The sequence below is a fragment of the Labeo rohita genome, chromosome 21 (genome assembly GCF_022985175.1).
Source record: "Labeo rohita strain BAU-BD-2019 chromosome 21, IGBB_LRoh.1.0, whole genome shotgun sequence".
NCBI lineage: Eukaryota > Metazoa > Chordata > Actinopteri > Cypriniformes > Cyprinidae > Labeo > Labeo rohita.
Genome location: NC_066889.1, coordinates 27,521,588 through 27,544,234, shown reverse-complemented (window position 1 = coordinate 27,544,234; position 22,647 = coordinate 27,521,588). Strand labels below are relative to the sequence as shown.

Below are 22,647 nucleotides of genomic sequence, written 5' to 3'. Positions count from 1 at the left end.
TTTGCGTCACGTGACCGAGGGGCGGGAAAAGGGGCGAGTTGACTCATTTGCATATCCGTTTGCGCAGAACTGTCGACTGAACAAACAAATAAATTATTTAAAAAATTATCATGATAACATAATGCTTGCTAAAATACAAAGTTGTTGTTAATACAGTTAAACTGTGGCCACTTGTTTGTTTTTGTTTTTTTTGCTACCACGGTCATCAATAAAATAAATTAAAATACAAATATAATAAATACAATAATAATAATAATAATAATAATAATAAACTAGATTTAAAAAAAATGTAGACAAACATTAAGTTGACTCGAAAAAGCCTAAAAAAGAGCAAAAAAAAAACCGTCTGATTTAGCAACAAAAGCTAAAAACCAGCTAAAATCAGTTGATTTAACAACAACAACAAAAACAGCTAAATCAGGTAAAACTAGCTAAAAACGAGCTAAAACCACTTGATTTAGAAAAAAGACTGGGATAAAACTAGCTAAACCCAACTAAAAACAGCTGTTTTAACCAAAAAAAAAAAAAAAACAGCTAAAAAACTGAACTAAAATCAGTTGATTTAGCAAAAAATGGCTAAAACCAGATGATTTAGCAAAAACAGCTTAAAACAAGCGGATTCAAAAGACAAAAAAAACAAAACAAAAAAAAAAAAAAAAAAAAAAAAAAAAAAAACAGTTAAATCCAGCTAAAAACATTTAATAACAACAAAACAACAACAAAAAACACTTGATTTTGTAAAAACAGCTAAAAACCCCCAGCTAAAATAAGTTTATTTAGCAAAAAAAAAAGGCTAAAAACAGTAAATTTGGCAAAAAACAATTAAAAACAGCTAAAACCAGCTGATTTAAACAAAAATAAATAAAAAAATAATAATAATAAATAAAAAAACCGAAAAATAAACTCCTACAAAAATGATCCTGCTTGATAAGATAATGTTTTATAAAATACATAGTTATTGTTAATACTTTAAACTGTGGTAACTTATTTTTTGCTACTACTGTCATTAAGAAAATAAAAAACAAAAAACAAATGTATTAAATTAATACATTATTATTATTATTATTATTATTATTATTATTATTCAGTGTTAATTCTTAATTGAAATTTAAATATTTATTTCAACAGGTATTTTGGCGGAAACAACGGAAACCAGTGACATCAGTGCAAGAGAAATTCAAAAATGGAGGAGTAACGACATGTAAACACGTAATTTGACGTCTAAATCAACGCCGTGTAAACCAACTTAGACCTAACTTCAGTAAAATACATCTTTCGTCGAATTCTTGATTTTATTATTAAGTTTTGAGAACTACATCGCGTATTTGTGAAATCATTCGCCAGTTTCCAGGTGAGTGTTCAGGTAACGTGTAAACACTGTTTTTTATTATGTGCAAAATTGCTTCGTACATCTACACAATTTGAATTAGTTTGCTTCATTTGCCTCTGGGAAGTGATTATGGTGTATGTTAAAGACGTTTTTTCAATATAAACATTAATATCTAGGGTTTTGATTGTGAGGAGAGATTCCGTACGTCCATCAACGGGCCACTAGATGACGCCATTGGGGCTTGTTGTCTTTTCTTTTTCTTCACTAATTGCTTATTATTTGACACTGCTAATTAACATTTGTGTTAAGCAAGTAAAGTTATTTCTTACCAGCTAATTCATTTCCATATTTATATACCATATCATGTCCAGGAATGGCATTGTAATAAACCATGTGAAAAAATGAATGCATCTACAAAAAAAGCATCATAGTAGTATAATCTGGTACCACTACAGTAATATCACAGTTGTATTTTGTGTTGGTGAAGGCTCTAGCAAAAGTTTATCTACTTAAACATCGTCATGTGAATGTTAGTATGTATTTTTCTCTTTAGCAGTGTGTAATTGTGAGGTGTTTGTATCTGTACGTCTCTTCACATTAGTGTCTGTCAGCATGTGCGGTGTGTGCCGACCTATTGCTGGGAGTTGAGCAGTAATCCCTGTTAGTCATTGGGAATGCAGGCAGAGTGCCAGTGGATAATGCCAGGATCATTTCAGATTATTCCACACTGGCAGCTCCCTTTAATGGCAGCCGCACAAGTGCCCATCCGTAGAGCTTCAAGCAGAAGCAGAAGAAAATGCCTTAGGATGCTTATCTATCTACCTATCTATCTATCATTTATAAACTAACAAACTAACATACATTTTTTTAATTTTTCTGACTCTTATGCACACCAAGGCTGCATTTATTTGATTTAAAAATCCAGTAAAAACAGAAAAAATATGAAATATTATTACTATTTTAAAATGCTGCTTTCTATTTGAATATATTGTAAAATAACATTTATTCCTGTGATGCAAAGCTAAATTTTCAGCAGCCATTGCTCCAGTCCCCAGCCCTTCAGAAATCATTCTGATATGCTGATATGCTGCTCAAGAAACATTTCTTATTATTAGCAATGTTGAAAACAGTTTAATTTTGTGGATTCTTTAAAAGAAAGTTAAAAGAACAGTATTTATTTGAAATATAAATCTTCTGTAACATTATAAAAGTTTTTAGTATCACTTTTGATCAGTTTAATGCATCCTTGCTGAATAAAAGTAATCTATTTTTAAACAGTAGTGTACAAAATATTTTTACTATTAAAAATAAATATTTTCTATTTGAATACGTTTTAAAATGTAATTTATTCAGATTATAATTTTCAGCTTCAGTCTTCAGTCACATGATCATTCTAATATGCTGTTTTGTTGTATTATTATCAGTATTTAAAACAATTGAGTATTTTTGTCTGGATTCTTTGATGAAGATCCAAAGATCTGCATTTATCTAAATTAAAATAATTTTGTAACATTATACACCATACCATTCAAAAGCTTGGTATCAGTATGTTTTGTTTTGTTTTGTTTTTTGGTCGTTTTCAACATAATAAATAACATAATTTTTTTGAGCAGCAAATCAGAATATTAGAATGATTTCTGAAGGATCATCTGACTGGAGTAATGATGCTAAAATTTAGCTTTGAAATCACAGGAATAAATTACATTTTAAAAGATATTAAAATAGAAAACAGTTATTTTAAATAGTAAAAATATTTCACTATTTTACTGTTTTTCTGTACTTTGGATCAAATAATTGCAGGAGAGAAGAGACTTCTTTAAAAAAATATTAAAAATCTCACTGTTCAAAAACTTATGACTGGTATATTTTATAAGCATTTTTAGCAGATTTGTGCATCTTCATGTGACCTCCTGACTGTGGCTTTAATTATGGGTGGGATGTTCTTGTTTGCACACACACGGGTCAAACCATCTCAACCGTGTTTGTGGAAGAGACTGAAATCAATGGCCTTACTGATGAACATCACTCTCAGCCTTTACAAAGAGTCTGTATGTCCATGATCAAAGCAGATTCGGTTGAGATTCGGTCTTTAGACATTCTTGTAGAATATCCTAATTTTTCTTTAAACATTATTGTGTTATTTAAGCTGCTTCAGATTCACTGGGTGTTTGACTGGAATAAGGAAATTATCTCTCTGAGACAAAGTCACTGCATTTTTTTTTAAACAGAAGTACACATACACACCCATATAAACACACACAGAGTTCTGCCTAAATAGACCTTCACTTCTGAGTGTGTGTGTTTCAGAGCAGGTCATCAATAGCCTCCCTGTTCCTCTGAGGTAAAATGAGATCCTACACACACACACACACATAGAGACACACACAGATACACACCAGTTCAACCTCAATCCAAGAGCAAAAATAAAATGGCAAAGACCCACCTTCTTTTCTGAAAGACATTACAGTCCCAGTGCCTTCACACACGCACTCACACATTATGGTAATAGAACTAAAATAGTGTTCACGTCTCATTTGTTTTGGATTACAGCTGTAGCGTGATTTTAATGTACGGCCATACTGTCATTACCGTAATGACACGATTAGGGTATTTGCTGATTCGTTTGAACAAACTCCAGAATGTTTTTAGATAGTGTGTGTTCATTGAAATATTTACTATGTTTTCTAAAATTTAAAATAATAAGCAAACCAAACAGTTCTAGTACCGTTTTATGACAATATGTCATAAATCTGATCTGATGGCATTGTCAGTTATATTTAATAAAAGTTATAAAGCAAGCATGCATTAAATTGATCAAAAGTGACGGTAAAGGCATTTATAATGTTACAAAAGTTTACTATTTTAAACAAATGTTGTTCTTTTGAACTTTTTATTAATCAAATAATATAATATTTATTACAGTTTACACAAAAATACGAAGGAGCCCAGCTGTTTTGAACTTTGATAATAATAAAAAGAGCAAAATAAGCATATTAGAATGATTTCTGAAGGATCACGTGACACTGAACACTGGAGTAATGATGCTGAAAATTCAGCTTTGCATCTCAGGAATAAATGACATTTTACAATATACTTAAATAGAAAAGAGCTAATATATAAAAAGCTAAAAAAGAGCTAAAACCATCTGATTTAGCAACAACGGCTAAAAACTAGCTAAAACCAGTTGATTTAGCAAAAACCAGCTAAAACTAGGCTATTTTTAAAACTCAGCTTTTTTTTTAACAAGCCAGCTAAAAACTAAGCTGATTTAGCAAAAAACGACTGAAACAGTTAAAACCAGCTGATTTAGCAAAAACAGCTTAAAACGAGCTGATTCTGTTAAAAACAGCTCAAAACCTAAAAATAATATAAAGTTTATCACAGTTTCCACAAAAATATGAAGAAGCCCAACTGTTTTCAACTTAATAATAACAATAATATTAATAATAAAAAGCAAAATCAGCATATTGGAATGATTTTTGAAGGATCACGTGACAGAAAATAGCTATTTTGAGTTGTGATAATATTTCACGAATTTACTATTTTTACTGTATTTTTTTATCAAATAAATGCAGCTTTGGTGAACATGAGACATCTTTTAGAAATGTTAAAAAACTTTTGAACTTAATGTAAATAGTGCATTGTTGACATACATTATTAAACTATAAAATGAATGTAAATTTGCTGAGAAATATTAAGATCTTATGCTTTGGTTAGATGTTTGGATGTGTTAAAGCATCCTTATAGCCTATACACCGGTTTCTCCTCTTCCTTTTCCTCTCTGTGGACTCATAGTCGGCCGTTGTGATCCTCTAACAGCATGTGTGTTTGTGTGTGTGTGTGTGTTTTGTCGGTCTCTTTTGGGCGGACTCGTTTCTTGCTCTGGGTCGGGCGGTTATTTTGGGCTCGCAGACTGAGGCGCACTGTGTCACTGCTGCGAATCTGTATTTATGCTTCTCCGATTGGCCTGTTTTATTTGTGTTTCTCTCACTGGTCAGTTTTATTTGTCAATGTTTGACCGGCTGTGTTTTTGTGTTGTGTTTTGGCATGTTGTGTTAGCTTGATTTGTGTTTCCTGCCGTATGCTGAAGAGAAAAAGACTGCTTATTCAGTTTAAAAGGCAATTATTCTTCAAATTCTAAATGGGTTGAGTTTCATGACTGTTTGTTTGTGTAAACAGAAAACACACGAAATGAAGACAAATGAGGAGATGTGAAGATTCAAATGAGCTAAAATGAAATGTTCAATATATTTAAGTGATAGAATGTGTTATTTCTTACACACAATTAGTTAGCAAGGAGAATATCAATGTAGCCTGTATAATGAAATGGTCACATACTTCTCTCTTTTCTCATCTCAAAAAACAGCATTGCAAAAATACACAAAACAACACACCTCTTACTCTCATATCCAACCCAAACTGCTAAAATGCTATATTTACATGTAAGAGGTGTGTGTTATTTTATTTTTTTTGAAGTAGAGTTTCTTTAGAAAGGTTTTTAAACATAAGAAAAGAGAGAGAAGTGTGTTTCCTTTTTTATTTTTAAATCTCAGACAGATAAATGGGTCAAATGGGTAAAGTAGATCAATACAAACTACTATAAATTTTTACTACAAAAAGAACAAAATTGATGCTTAAGTGCTTTTATGAACACTACTGAGTGACTCAAATGAATCTGTGACTCTATAATCAATTCTTTAGTTCATTTGATATAGAAGACATAGAAAATAGTAGATAAAGTAGATTAATACAAGCTACAGTATATTTTCACTACAAAAAAGAACACGTAAATGATGTATAAAACTTTAAAGAACACTTAAGTGACTTAATGAATCTGTGAATCTATTTTTATAATATGAACCACTGGATCCAACTGACACGCTAAAATGAATCACATATGACTGTGGACCACAAAAGTCATAAGTAGCACAGGTATATTTGTAACAGTAGTCAACAATACATTGCATGGGTCAAAATTATCGATTTTTCTGTTATGCCAAAAATCATTAGGATATTAAGTAAAGATCATGTTCCATGAAGATATTTTGATAGATATTTTAAACTTCCTACCATAAATATATAAAAGCTTAATTTTTAATTAGCAATATGCATTGCTAAGAACTTAATTTGGACAATTTTAATATTTTGATTTTTTTGCACCCTCAGATTCCAGATTTTCAAATAGTTGTATCTCGACCAAATATTTTCATATCATAACATACCATACATCAGTGGTGAGCTTATATGTTCATTTGTTATTTCGAAAAATTGACTGGTTTTGTGGTCCAGGGTCACACATTCTATTTTTAGAAAAAAAAATTGTGATGGATCGTTGAACAGATTTCTCTTTTTCTGTTGTTTTGTTTCTATGCTGTAAAAGGTTTTCACCAGTTTCAACTTAAAAACTTAAGTTTAGCAGCTGCCTTAATTTTAAGTTAAATCAACTTAAAACTGGACAGCTGCTGAACTTAAGTTTTTTAAGTTGAGTCTGGTGAAAACTTTTTTACAGTATAGTATAAAACACAGTCAGTCCATTATCATGACAGCATCAGATGTCATACAAACACACACTGGGACTGAAACATGGACGTACTGATGTGTGAATGTGAGTCAGAATATGCACAGTTGGTCAGAAACTGTGGATGATTTGTTTGGTTCATTGTATAAATTTGTTATATCCATCAATTTATGCACAGATAAATGTATGCATAGCACTTATTTTTGCATTTATCAATAGTCTCTGTTTGGGAAGAAACATTGAGTCTTCAAATACACACACACACACACACACATGCACACACTGTTATGTAAGTGAGCACAGTGGCACTTTTCTCTGCTAAGCGCTGCAGCAGAGTTTCCCGTCTGTGAACCGCACACACATATACACATATATGAAGTGAATGAGTGTTAAGAATAAGAAACGCACTCATGTTTTTCATGTGCTTTGGGTCACAGAGAGGAAAGACTATAGATCCCACTTTAGATCCACATGAAAAGCTTCATTCAATGAGTTTACTGAAAAGAGCAATTCTACATGCCACACTGCCTTAGAACTCTGCTATATTTAAAGCATATTATGCCTTAAAATGCTACCTACCACAGTACTTGATTTATACCAAAGTACAGTTTAAAGTGTATTTATATACCAAGTTATCATAAAACAAAGGTTCTTTACACATAATAACAGTTGCATGTTATCCTGACGAAGGTTCTTTGTGTTAGAGTTTAGAATTTTGTATTCCCACCTTTTTGTTTTTTAAGTCCACTTCCAAAACAAAGATTCACATATAATGTCTTTCTTTCTTTAGTCATAAAGAAATTATTGAGAAAAACATTGGTACCCCGATTTTGAGATTTTGAACTTCCAAAATGCGGTTTAAATGTGGCTTTAAATGATCCCAAATGCGTTTGTAAATGATCCCAGCTAAGAAAGAAGGGTTTTATCTAGCGAAACGATCGATGTTTTCATTAAAAAGTATTTAAATTGTATTTTTTTAATCTCAAACACTCGTCTTGTCTTGCTCTCCCTGAACTCTGTGTATTCTGACTCAAGACAGTTATGGTCAAGAAGGTATGTCGAAAAACTCTGATCGTATTTTCTCCCTCAACTTTAAAAATCATTTCAAAATCATCCTTCATCGCTGCAGAAGTACCGACCCAGTCTTTGCAAAGTGAACATGCAAAGAAGATCAAACACCCTTAACAAAAAAGGTAAAACAGCGATATAGGACGATTTCGAAGCTGAGGGAGAACATAAGGAGTTTTTCGACCCTAACTGTCATGACCTGGAACAAAAACAGTCCAGGCAGAGTAAGACAAGACGAGTGTTTGGCATTAAAAAGTATATAAATTATATTATTTTTATGAAAATGACCAATTGTTTCGCTAGATAAGACCCTTCTTTCTTGGCTGGGATCGTTAACAACCGCATTTGGGATCATTTAAAGTCGCATTTATACTGCATTTTGAGAGTTCAAAATCAGGGCACCATATCAGTCCGTTCTATGGAGAAAAATCCTGAAATGTTTTCCTCAAAAAACATAATTTATTTACGACTGAAGAAAGAAAGATATGAACATCTTGGATGACAAGCGGTGAGTAAATTATTTATAAATTGTTCTGGAAGTGGAGTTCTTCTTTAAATCTCTAACTTTCAAAAAAAATTAAAAGCACCGTATTGCTAGAGCTCAGTCATTCAACAACACTCTCAACAATGTTTGATATCCTTCTTAAAATGTTTTAAATTTTAATTTTGAAATTGTGACCAAACGTTCTATATAGGATCTATATAGCATATTTGAATCATGATTCTGTGTAACCTTACAAAAAGATTCTTTTTTAGAACCAAAAAGGTTCTGCTGTTGCTACAAGCTGAAGAACTTTAATCTGGTAGTGTTTAGACTGTATTATAAGGCACTTCAGTGAATACCTCAGTATTATCATGGTGCTTTGTGCAGTACAAATGTAAATCACTTAATTGATACCGTAAGTTACTTCAAAGAATACTCTGGTAATATCATGGTACTTTGATATAGACTATACCATAATTCTGAATGATTACCATGGCACCTTGACCAAAAACATGGTGATATCATGCCATTTAATTGATACTGAGAGTGTAAGAAAAAAAAATCTATGGTGTTCCTATCAAAGTAGTGTCCAAAAACATGGTATTACCATAGTACCACATCCAAAAAGCTATGGTAATGAAGTGATATTTGGTAAGAGCGCTGTGCTCTCTCTTTCTCTCTCTGTCTTTCTCTCTCGCTCTCTCTCTCAGTGGCTGTAGTCTGTCATTAGGGTTTTAAAGGGAAGCGTGTGGTTGTTTCCGTAGCGATGGTCATCTGGAGGCGGGAGTGAGCGGTCAGTAATATAGCAGGAGTACAGAGGAGACATGCGTATATATAAACATAATTACTACATGCGCACCCAGCAAAATATACATCTCACAGCCTACAATTACGCCTCCCTCCCTCTTCCTCCTCCTCTCCAGCTCTGCTCCTCGGGTTTGTCTCTCAGAGCAGCTGCCAGTGCGTAACAGGAGGGATATTTTCGAGGTTTGATTTAATATATGAAAGCTGATCCAGTATTTGTGGATTTGTGGGAGGACTAGTTCATTTCGCGGAGTTTATTTTTCCTAGTAACACCTGACACAGTTCGGCCCAAAGACCACAGATAAAAATACAGTAATGTACTAACAAAAAAAGGAAAGTACCACAAAGTACCATCCTGTTACCATGGCTTTTTGACTTGGACATAAGTGAAATAAAATGTCAATGAAAGAATGTAAAATATAAAATATAAATGTAAAATATTACAATTAAAAACAGCAACTTACTGAAATAAAATTAGCTAAAATTACTAAAACTGAAACAAATGATTTTAAAAAGTTACAAATAATTAAAAAAATAAGAAATAAAAATAAAAATAAAAATAGCAATAGCACCTAAAAAATTACTAAATCTTAAACTAAAATTAAAATCTGTATTAAAAAACTGGTACTTGTCCAAAAAGCCATATTAGTATTTAGTATGGTAAATGTTAAACAAATAAATGAATTTAAAATGAATTTCTTTCATATATATCTCACATAACCTCATTCTAAAACCTCATTCTATATAAAAAAAAAAAAAAAAATATATATATATATATATATATATATATATATATAAATATAAATATATATATATATATATATATATATATATATATATATATATATATATATATATATATATATATATATATATATATAATTTTTTTTTTTTTGTTATAGAATGAGGTTTTGAGCCATGTAATAAAAATAAAAGAAACTATTAAAAAATAACAAAAGCACAAAAAATTACTCATTTAAAAAAAAATTAAAATGAAAACTGAAAATATACAAAGAAACTATACTATGGTGTATATAAATAATACATAATTTTTTTTTTTTTTTTTTTTTTTTTTTTTTTTTTTTTACATGCATCACATGATAATCATGTTTTTGCCTATATATATATTTTGCCTTTTTATAATACTATTTTTTTGTTATAGAATAAGGTTTTGAGCCATGTAATAAAAATATAAGAAAATATTAAAAAATAACAAATAAAAATAACAAAAACACAGAATATTTCTCTTTAAAACTAAAATTAAAATGAAAATTGAAATTATACAAAGAAACTATACTATGGTAGTATATAAATAATACATGCATCACATGATAATCATGTTTTTGCCTTTTTATAATACATTTTTTTGTTATAGAATGAGGTTTTGAGCCATGTAATAAAAATATAAGAAAAAATAAAAAAATAACAAATAAAAATAACAAAAGCATATATATATATATAATTATTTATTTATTTATTTATTTTTGCATGTATCAATCATGTACATAATCTTTTTTTTTAATGCTTTTTTTGTAATACCATGAATTTTTTTTTTTATATGTTCCCTAGTATTATTATTGAGTTATTATTGAGTTTTTGAGCCATGTATTATGGTAATACTATTTATGGATTTATTTATTTTTTTGTACATGTATCATAATAACCTTTTTTTTTGGTCAGTTCTTTTGATAGGAAATTGCTTGTAATTGCCATAAATGAATTCAATAATCATTCAGTACCATGATATTTATCAAAGTACCATAGTATTACCACACATCTAATGCTATCACTGCACCGTGCTACTGCCAAAGTACCTGACTGATGAAGAGTGTTTAAATGGGGTTTGACAAGGCTAAAACTGTATTTTTTTTTATTATTATTCTGTGATGACCACAGTACTGAACTCAGTCACCCTCATATAAAACACTCACAGACTGCAGTAGCATATTTTGGCCAGAGGGGGCAGCAGCAACCACTCTCCCCATTCACAGTGTTCGTACTTCATTTTTTGTGCTTGTAATGTGAAAGAAAGGTGTGTAGGTGTGTTACAGCGACTGATTACAGCTGTCATCGTGTTGACTGCGACTGAATGAATCCTCACAGACATAACATCCCATATTTTTTTTTCCCCAGCGCCAGAAGATTTCAAAGATTGTGGATCTGTGGGCAAACTGGCAAACCACAGAGACGTCATTCACCTGAGAGAGAGAGGGAGAGAGAGAGAGAGACTGCAGGTTTGATACAGCAATGAGTAAATCAAATATTTAGAACAAATTTGCATGTGCAATTATCACATATTTATATTATGAATAATGTAGTTAGTTACAACTAATTTTCTAAGTGCATTCAGCAATAATTTAGCATACTTAAGCCAAAAATGATCATTCTGTCATCATTTTTTCACCCTCATGTTGTTCCAAATCTGTATGAGTGACTTTTCATGCTGCTCCGTTCAGCAAAAGCATATAATGACAAGGGTTTAATCAATAATATATCACTTAAAATGCACCTTAAAAGCAGTTAATTCAGCTGCGTTTTGTCCCATGTCTTCTAAAGTCGTATGATAGCTTTGTGAGAGAAACAGGACAAAATGTTTACAGTTTTAACTCACTGATGCTCAGTTATTCGCATTTACATGTATGCATCTGGCAGACTCTGTTATCCAAAATGACTAACATTGTTACATAACAGGTATACTATTGATGACTTCATGCATGACCTGGGAATCGAACAGTGACCTTAGTGTCGCCTGTTTGGATGAAAGTGACTGGTAAATGAATAAATGTTGTCTCAGGTTCAATTATGCAGAAGTGCAAATGAGATTTGAGAGCATTGATTGATATACATTTTTAGTGAATAACGACCTGAATGTTTTTGAACATAGCGTGCAAGTTGGATTAAATGAACATGAATGTGAGTAAATGATGACAGAATATGGATTAATTTGACTGATTTGTATGGTTTGGGAATGCACAATTTCTGCAAAGAAAGCATTTCATGTTTAGCTGTAATCATATTACTGGCACTTGGCAGTGATGGATGAAAAATGGGAAATCTGGTGCACAGATTTAGTCAAAATGCAGTGAGAGTTTGCGATTTTTAATGTGATTTTATGACATCAAAGATGTCTGTAACCAATTAACATCATGCAGCAGCCACAGAAGTCATTTTGAACTCATTGAAAACACTGCATTACACAGCATCAATATTAATCATTAGAGAGTTCATGTAAGTGTCAATCACAACTCAGTGTTCACTTACATAAGCAAACCATATTCATTCAAAACCATACAACCACAAAACAGATTCTGTCATATTAGTGTACTTTTAAGGAAACAAATTCACATTAGTTTGCCTAACTGTGATTGAAAAAAGAAAGAAACAGTTCATCCAAAAATTAAAATTGTACTATTTACTCAGGTTTTTACTTGTTTATTATTTTTGAATATTTATTTGTTCTTTTAGTTTTACAATTTATTATTTTTACTGTTTTTTTATTCATTATTTACCAGTGTTTTTTACTTATTTATTGCTATTATTTAGTAAGCCTGATGAAGGTTGACTGACTGAAACATTGCTTAAAATTAATTTTGTTGATGCAGGTTCACCTAAAATTGAAAATCGTGCCATTTTTACGTATTTATTATTTACTAATTTTCTGAATTTTTGTTTTTTTTTATTTATTATTATTATTTTTTTTTTTTACAATTTATTATCTTCTATTATTTATTAACTCATTTATTTTTTACCAGTAGTATTTTTTTTTTTTATTATTGTTTTTTTGCTATTATTTAGTAAGCCTGAGGAAGGTCAACTGACTGAAACATAAATTAGTTTAAAATAAATTTTGTGCTAATGCAAAAAGGCATTTTTCCATTTTTTTTTTTCACCCAAAAATGGAAATTATGCCAGTATTAACTCAGATTTTTACTTATTTATTATTTACTATTTTTTGAATATTTATATTATTCTTTATATGTATTTTTTTATTATTAATCATTTTCAATTTATTATTATTATTATTATTATTATTATTTATTATTTACTATTACTTAGTAAGCTTGAGGAAGGTCTTGATTGAAACATTGCTTAAAATAAATTTTGTGTTAATGCAAGTTTAGGTAGTGTGCAGGATGTTTTTTGTATTTATTATTTACTGAAATCATTTATTTATATTTTTTACTTGTTTTATTTGTTTTATTATTATTTTAAGATTTTTTGAGAAAGTAGAATTTAACATAATTGACAGTTTATTTTATTTTATTTTATTTTATTCAAACATCACTATTATGATTATGTTCTTAAACCTGAGTTTAGACATGAATGTTGCCTTGTTTATCATTCAGAATCTCCCAGCAAACTCTTTACAGTTTAATTATATTCAGAACAATGCTATATTGTGCAATTTGCAGTTGTTTATTTTTTTAAATAATCACACTAAATTATCATAAATTAACAGCTTATTTTATTTGATAAAATAAGCACTTTTTAAAAACATTTCAGCATGCATGTGTGTGTGAGAAAGTAGAATTTGTTCAGCATGTATTGCTAAAGGTCAGACTCCATCATTATCTTTTATATGATGAGAGAGAGAGAGAGAGAGTGTGTGTGTGTGTATGTTTGCCTCATTCACATTCCACTGTGTGAATGACAATCACTCCTTTTTTATGACAAACAACCAAAGGAGGAGCGCAGGCTCTTAAATGTATACAAGGTTGACTTTCTCTCTGTCTTCACCCCCCACCCAGCTCATTCCTGTCTGTCTCTCTTTCTCTCTCTGCCCATCTCAGTCTGTACTTAAGAGATTTCTGAGGCACAGCTAATGGTTTGCTGTTGCTTTTTACAGACTACAGCAGCCACAATCACACAGCAGTAACAGCACTGGAGACAGCGAGAGACAATCACGGGATGTCTGACATCCTAAAAGAAGATGTTTAGAATAGAACAAGAACATGCAGAATGACATTAAACAGAGAGAGAGAGCAGAGGAAAGGGAGAGAGATAAAGAGATGTAGAAATAAGGAGTGGTGTAAGAAGTGAGGATGAGCCAGTCAAAACTGCTTGCACACATATATAGCTCGCTTTTAAATTAAGAACATAACACAGACTTCTGCTGTTTCTGTTGTTTGCTGTCTGTTGCGTCTGTTTGTTAAAGCTAATTCTAAGGTTATAGACTAACCTTAACTCAAGAATGACATGTTTTCCGTTTTCAGAATAAGATTTTATTTTATTTTATTTTATTTATTTTATTTATTTATTTTTATTTTATTATATATATTTTTTTAATTCTAAAATTCCAAAAAAATGCCATGCCTTGTTTACAATTCAAAACATCCTAGCAACCTTTTATATTCAGAACAGTGCTTTATTATGTACTTTGCTTGCTGAATAATTCAATTTTGTATAATTTAATTATTCACACTAAATTAACCTAAATCAACAGCCTAATTAATTAATTCATTCATTCATTAATTCATTCATTCATTTCAGCTAATTATTACTATAATGTACCCCTTTACAATTTACAGATTTTATTTATTTTATTTTAAACATCACTATTGTTTTTAAACCTTAGTGTAAAATTAGTAACTTTTTGTTCTACAAAAATTCAGACATGAATGTTGTCTTGTTTATTATTCAGAATATCCCAGCAAACTCTTTACAACTTAATTACATTGTTAAATTCAGAACATAGTTTTATTGTGTAATTTGCATAATTCCATTAATTTTTTGTATTTTTAAATTAAATTAAATTCACAGCTTTTTATTTTATTTTACTTTATTTTTTGTATTTTTTTTTTACCTTAGTGTGAAATTTGTAACTTTTTGTGCTACAAAAATTCAGACATGAATGCTGCCATCATTCAACATATCCCAGCACAGCCTTTACAATTTTTTCTATTATATTATATTCAGAACAGTGCTTTGTGTAATTTGCATAATTCCATCCTTTTTTTTGTTCTTGTATTTTTTTAAATAAACACACTAAATTAACATAAATTAACTTTTTAAAAGCTTTTTATTTGATTTGATTTGATTTTTTATTTTTTTATACAGACATCACTATTATATTCTTAAACCTTAGTTCAGACATGAATGTTTTCATTTTAATCATTCAGAATATCCCAGCAAACTCTTCAAAATGTAATTATATTTTATTCAGAACAATGCTTTGTGTAATTTGCATAATTCTTTTTTTTTTATTTAAAAGAAATAATCACACTAAATTAACATAAATTGATAGCTTATTTTATTTTTATTTTTATTTTATTTTATTTTATTTTATCCAGACATCACTATTATATTCTTAAACCTTAGTTCAGACATGAATGTTGCCTTTTTTTCATTGAAAATATACCAGCAAATTTTATTTTATTTAATTTTATTTCCAAGCATCACTATAATGCATGTTCTTAAACCTCGGTGCGTAATTAGTAACTGTGCAACAAAAACACATACATGAATGTTGGCTTGTTTACAGCGCCCCAGTGATCGGCCACAACACCCTGGCATTGAGTTGTGAACAGTTAAGTACCAATCACATTCTTCTTCATAAAATGTAAAATCTAGTTTTATTTAGGTTTTATTTTAACCATTTTCCTAAATGGAGGTTATATTTGGCGACCTTCTGGGTACATTTTTCAGCAGAATTATCCCCAAAGTATAACTATCTTAAACACACACACATAAACACAAGCTATGATAATTACACAGGCTAAGCATCTCAGTCTGAAACACCTTTTGTTCATAATCCAAATATGGGCCGTGACAGCCGTTCCACACACAGCACTAAATACAGCTTTAAGCAAACACATAGACAAAATAGATATTTTTTTGTTTACAAGTTTGGCTGTATTTTAATATGGGTATACAAATATAATATTTGCATGCCTTCTGTGTATCCAGTCGTGCCTGGTTTTGCCCAAAACGTAGGAGTATGGCATGAAACATTTCACCAGACCTCAAGAAAACATGAGCTGCATACAAGCAGAGCACGTAATGCTGCCATGTATGTGTTTGTGTGTGTGTGTTTGTGAGTGAACGAGTGCTGCTGGGTACGAAAGGCCTTAGGTACTTCATTTCCTGTGTAAATGTATGGAATGGGTAAACATTCCTGTTAGCTGCATACTGGCCAGCTGTGCTAGTCTAATGCCAGCGGACAGACTGAGAGGTCTGACCAACCTAAAGGCCTCCTTTCAATTCAGCCTGCGAAATCTGCACCTCCTTCCTGCACTGCTGCACTGCAGCTCCAGGACTCGGTCTAGTCTCACAGTGTAGTCTGCTATAGATCTGTCAAACAGCCTCTTATGGCACTCTGTATACAGCATTACAGTTACATCTGTTACAATTAGTACTGTATATGATACAGTTTAAATATGCATAGTTAAAAAAACAAGATGCACAAAATTATTTTTGTATTTTTTTTTTTTTGTAAGAAGTGCACAAACTTTGACAGAAATATATTTATTGATTAGAATAATCACAATGCGCGCAATCACAATGGCATGTGATTTTCAAATTTGAATTGCAGTTAGTCTGATAAAAATTGTGATTGTGATTTTAAAATGTTTAAAAACAAAAAAAAGTTTGCTGTGCTTGTGTGCAAGGCTGGACAATTTGACCAAAAAAAAAAAAGAAATTATTTTATATACATATTGTAGAATCTGCAAAATGTTAATTATTTTACCAAAATAAGAGGGATCATACAAAATGCATGTTGTTTTTTTTATTTAGCACTGACCTGAATAAGATATTTCACATGGAAGACGTTTACATATAGTCCACAAAAGAAAAAAAAAGTCAAATTTATAAAAATGTTTACATACAATTCATTCTTAATACTGTGCGATCTTAATACCTGAATGATCCATTGATCACGTTCACGAGTCTCTTGTTTGTCCTAAACAGTTAAACTGCCTGCTGTTCTTCAGAGAAGTCTTTCAGGTCCCACAAGTTCTTTGGTTTTTCAGCACTTTTGTGTTTTTGAACCCTTTCCAACTGTATGGTTTTGAGATCCATCTTTTCACACCGAGGACAACTGAGGGACTCATATGCAACTATTACAGAAGGTTCAAACACTCACTGATACTTCAGAAGGAAACACAATGCATTAAGAGCCAGGGGTGAAAACTTTTGAACAGAATGAAGATGTGTACGTTTTTCTTATTTTGCCTAAATACAGTTTTCCCCCCAGCTCTTAATGAATCGTGTTTCTTTCTGGAGCATCAGTGAGTCCCTCAGTTGTCCTCAGAGTGAAAAGATTCATCTCAAAATCATACAGTCATTGTTGGGAAGGGTTCAAATACACAAAAATGCTGGAAAACCAAAGAATTTGTGGGACCTGAAAGATTTTTCTGAAAAACAACAGGCAGTTCAGGACAAACAAGGGCCTCATAAACAGCTGTCGCTAAACAAAAAACACAGCTGTGGATCATTCAGGTAACAACACAGTAATAAGAATCAAGTGTATGTAAACTTTTGAACATGGTTGTTTTTATAAGTTCAACTATTATTTTCTCTTATGGACTATATGTAAACATATTTTATGTTAAATATCTTATTTAGTGTGAAAGGTTTTTCACAGTAATTTTATTAGCTACCAAAACCCTTTTTTTTATTTATTTATTTTTTTAACCAAGGTTCCAACTTATTAATTAATTTATGTTTGGCTAGAAAAGGTTTTGCTAAAAACACATTTTTGGCCCTGTTTGCTGTGTCCTCCAAGAAAGTGCCAGCTCTATAGAAAGTTATAGAAATAGGAACACAAGGCTAAATTGCCAGTGTCACTGATTTGTAAAAATGCCTGAAACCAACATGTATTTTATTGCTAGTATTAAACCGCAGAGTAGAAACCTTATTAATGAGAGCAGATGATGACTTCAGTGTTTGGCCTGGAAATGGAGCCAAACCTTCCTCTGTGCAAAGGCCCCTTGTGCAGCTCTGCTGTGGGCCCATAAATCCAGCTTTTAGAGGTAATTATCCTAAACATTTTAATGCCTTTAAAGATACCTAAATTCTAAGGCAGCCCTGCATGTACTATTCTTCACAGATAAGGTCATTCACAATGTAGACGTGTTTGTTTCTTCATGACAGATTTGGAGGAATGTAGCATTACATCACTTGCTCACCAATGGATCTTCTACAGTGAATGGGTGCCGTCCAAACAGCTGATAAAAACTTCACAAGTAATCCACACCACTCCAGCCCATCAGTTAGCATCTTGTGAAGTGAAAACCTGCATATTTCCATCAACACATTTTTGTTTATTGCTTTTGACCAAAATAATCCATAATAACCCTTCCTCAATTTAAAAAAGTCCATCTGTTGTTGTCCTCTCACATCAAAATCCACCAACTTATTTCTTTAGAACTGTTTTAAACATCACTTATAAACAATTATGTTAAAATGATCTTAATAATAGATTTGTTTATTGCAAACACACAGCCTTTGGCTTCTCAAATTGTTTACTGATGGACTGGAGTGGTGTGGATTGCTTGTGGATTATTGTGATGTTTTTATCAGCTGTTTGGACTCTCATTCTGACGGCACCCATTCACTGCATTGGTGAGCAAGTGATGCAATGCTACATTTCTCCAAATCTGATGAAGAAAGTCATCTACATCTTGGATGGCCTGAGAGTGAGTACATTTTTAGCAAATTTCCATTTTCGTTCAGTTTTATATGCAATATAATTGCTTTATTTAAGCTCATATAGATGCATAGTGCATTAGCGATACTGAATGTCAGTAGTCACACCAATGGAGTTTTATTGAAAAGAATACAAGACTTCTGCGCCTCTTACGTAAGAGCCTATGAAACAGCACGCTAGTGTGCCAACGGTATAATCACCTAATCTCTGTCCAACCCCACCTTGGATACACTCACTCTTTCTTACATCATATAAAACGTCCTGTATGCTGGCCAGGGGAAATGAAATGTTTATTCCTTCATCCCCCGGGGCAGGAGCGTGTGTGTGATGGATATATTAGTCCATCCCTTCTCTCTGTCGCTCATTTATTAGTGAAATGAAGTGCTGTAAGGTTAGATAGGTGATTATAGATGTGTGTGTGTGAGTGTGTGCACATGTATAGAATGTAGAGTGCCGTAAATCACATGGTTTAAAGGGAAATCTACTAATTTCCTGCTGCCACAAGACAGATGAGGAGAACTGGCAAGAATGTTGTGCACAAACACACACACACACCAGAATTGCCATGTAACACTCCTACTGTCACCAATTTACCATATTTATTTTTGTATTTATATTAAAATAAGCATTGCCTAGATGATTAGAAAGAAAAGTGTCACTTGTTTTAAAAATATAATTTCAAATATTTTTGTGCAGAAACGCAACATTTGTGTTTAAGTAGGCAGCATAAAAATACAGCAAAATTATAATGGAAAAAAAATGCATTCAGATTTAAAAATATAAATTTTAGAATTAAAATGAACCTCAAAGATAAAATGCTGAAATATGCTTAACAGTTAAGAAAATCACAAAGCTTTATTTTATTGTATTTTATTTTATTTTATTTTATTTTATTTTATTTTATTTTATTTTTATTTTTTAACCTATATGACTTTGCAATAAAGCATAAATCAAACAAGAGGTTTATTTCGGTCATTATATGCATGAATAAGATTTTTAAAATATTTCCATCATGCCATTTTAGAATTTTTTTTTTAAATTAAAGTTAACCTCAAAGATAAAATGCTGAAATATGCTTAAAAGTCATGAAAATTTAATTTAATTTAATTTAATTTAATTTAATTTAATTTTATTTTATTTTATTTTATTTTGTTTTTTGATTTGTTTTTGTTTTGTTTTGAATGTGAATGTGACCTGAAAATGTTTCGGTTACATTTACCAAGTAAGTAAGTAAATAAATAAAATAAAATCTAAGTATTTTTTTTTAGCAAATATGACTTTGCAAACAAGGTTTATTTAGGTTATTGTATGCATGAATCAGATTTTTAAAGTCTTAGCATCATGCCATTAACCCATATTTGCAATTTTTGAATTATAAAAGCTGTGTCATGTATAAATAGTACATTAAATTATTTTACAGTATAATTGTGATAATTATATAACGCAGTAATGGCCTCCAAATGGACCTTTTCTTGATAATATCCTCTTATGCTGCACTGATTTTATAAAGTGTCTGTGTTTCTGTGTTGCAGAAAGAGACAGAGGCAAGATTATGGTGATTTAGGGTCATAATGACGAAGGCAAATATTTGTTCGGTCTGTATGAAAAGAGCTGAATGAAGTCTCACACTGCCGGCATCACAGGAATCTTGGAAAAAGGAGAGAACGAGGGAAGAAGTCATCAGAAAGAGTGCAGAGAAAGGAGAGATATTCAGTAAGACAGAGGGATAAAAAGTATTTTATTATTAATTAATATGGTATGAATCCCCCTAGTGGCCCGTCATGTATTTGCATTTGCCAATCATTCAGATTTACACTGGATTACTGCTAGATATTTTCCTATTTGCAGAGAAAATGTTTGCTATGTGTGTTCATGAATATTCAAAAATGCCTCTTGAATACTTCCATCCATGAACAGAAACCTGCTGTAGAAATTAGTAAAGCGGCATTACTGAGTTAGAAAGCGCTGCATACTACACTGTGTGTTTCAAACGGAAGTATGCTGCAGTATTGTAACATGATTGCAGTCAGCAAGTGGCATTCATTTATGATCTCATTAATAAACAATCCTTTGTTTTGCATATACATTCCAGTCTAGTGTAAAATGCCTTAATTTATGCCAATCCAAATAAATAATGTGTTGAGAGAAAAATGACAGATGAGAGTACATCCAATTCAGTTATCAGACTGGAAAAGGAAGGTAAAGTGTAGAGCATTGCATTGTGGGATACAGTACCCAATGCAATGTAATCATACTGTTTGTATACTGCACATATTGGCAAATGTAGAAGGTGCATTCAAGCCATGTTGGGAAGACCATGAGGAGTTGAACGAATATGAAAGTCACCAGAAAGTCATAATTACTAATGGGAAATTTGGGGTTTTCCTTTAAGCTTAGAGTTAAAAATTAATTATCAAAATGAATGATTTTTTTTTAAATTACTATTATAGTTGTTATAAATATTTAAAACTACTATTTTTATATTTTCCATTTTAATTTTAATTTATTTAAAGGTTTAGTTATTTTATTTTGTGTTTTTTGTCACTTTTGTCAGATTTTTTTTTAATGTCTGTACACTTTTTAAAATTATTTCAGTTTTGGTTTTAGTCATTTTAGTAAATCAATACATCAATAAAATTTAGTACAAAAATAAATAAAAACATTAGAAATACTGCTTTGGCAACTAGCTAAAAAAAATAAGTTTCGTTTTTAAAATATAAAATGTATATTATTTTATTTAAATTATATGTTTATTTTATTTCAAGCAATTAGATTTTTTTTTTTTTTTGTGGTTTTAGATTTAGTTAACTATAATAACCCTGACTGCATGTGGGTCAAAGATGAAAAAGGGTTTAAGCATAAAAACAGTAAGTGTAATACTGCTTTAAATTGATGTTTTTCCAAAAAAAGGTAAAAATTAAGTTTTCTGTTTAATTTAATTGCATTTTTGTTTTTCTAAGCCAAAAATAAATATCATATATTTTCCCCTACTTTAAAGAAGATACCCACTAAAATGTTATACAGTGTAACAATCTTGTCAGGCATATTTACAACAAAAATCAATTTATGACATATTAAAAGATGAATTATTTTCACCCCAAATACTAATTAGTTGTAATTCTACATTTTTAAAATTTGCCACTATCCTAGGTTTTGCCCATTTGTCAGTAAGAATTTTTTACTCATTTAAAACACAATAAAATTAAATTTGCTTCCTTATTCTTCTTTTATATATTTTTATAATTAATAGATTTGAACCATCTACGTATATATGAAAGTATAAAATTAATATATATCGATTCAATTTCATAAACTGAATAAAAGGCAAAAACACACCAAATGTTTTTTTAGTCATCGTTTTATAGATGTGTAGTTAAAAACCTTTCATTTTTATGCAGAAAAGGTTTATCGCCATCTTGCTCCGACCAAGTTATTTGAACACATCCGATGTCATAATTACAATTTCCCAACTTTTAAATATGAAATTCCCAGGAGGACTTAAATGCATGAATGCTCATTTTGCATACTACTGTATTCCAAAAGCATGCATTTGCAGTTGTGTGTTTGTTGTGTCTTTATTGTGTGTTTGTGTTGTGTGATTAGCGTGACTGGACTTTACAAAGCTCCGCCTCTTGCACGTCACGCTTCCCAGCATGCCTTACTGTGGCTGTTTTTACAGGATCTAGTAAATGGACATATAGACGTTTAAAGCATGTGAAGATCTCTAAATGAGAGACTGCGCTCATGCCGGTCTGACCGTTCTCTCATCTTTCCTGCATACAGCGTTAAACATT

At 31.0% G+C, this 22,647-nt stretch overlaps 1 long non-coding RNA gene across 1 annotated transcript; it reads left to right on the top strand.

Annotated features, from left to right (window-relative positions):
• Positions 1 to 1,177: 1,177 nt before the first annotated feature.
• LOC127153036 (uncharacterized) lies at positions 1,178 to 20,810 on the top strand. Its single transcript, XR_007825165.1, has 3 exons — positions 1,178 to 1,351; positions 11,338 to 11,438; positions 20,386 to 20,810. It is a non-coding gene; the product is annotated as an uncharacterized LOC127153036 (long non-coding RNA).
• Positions 20,811 to 22,647: the final 1,837 nt, after the last annotated feature.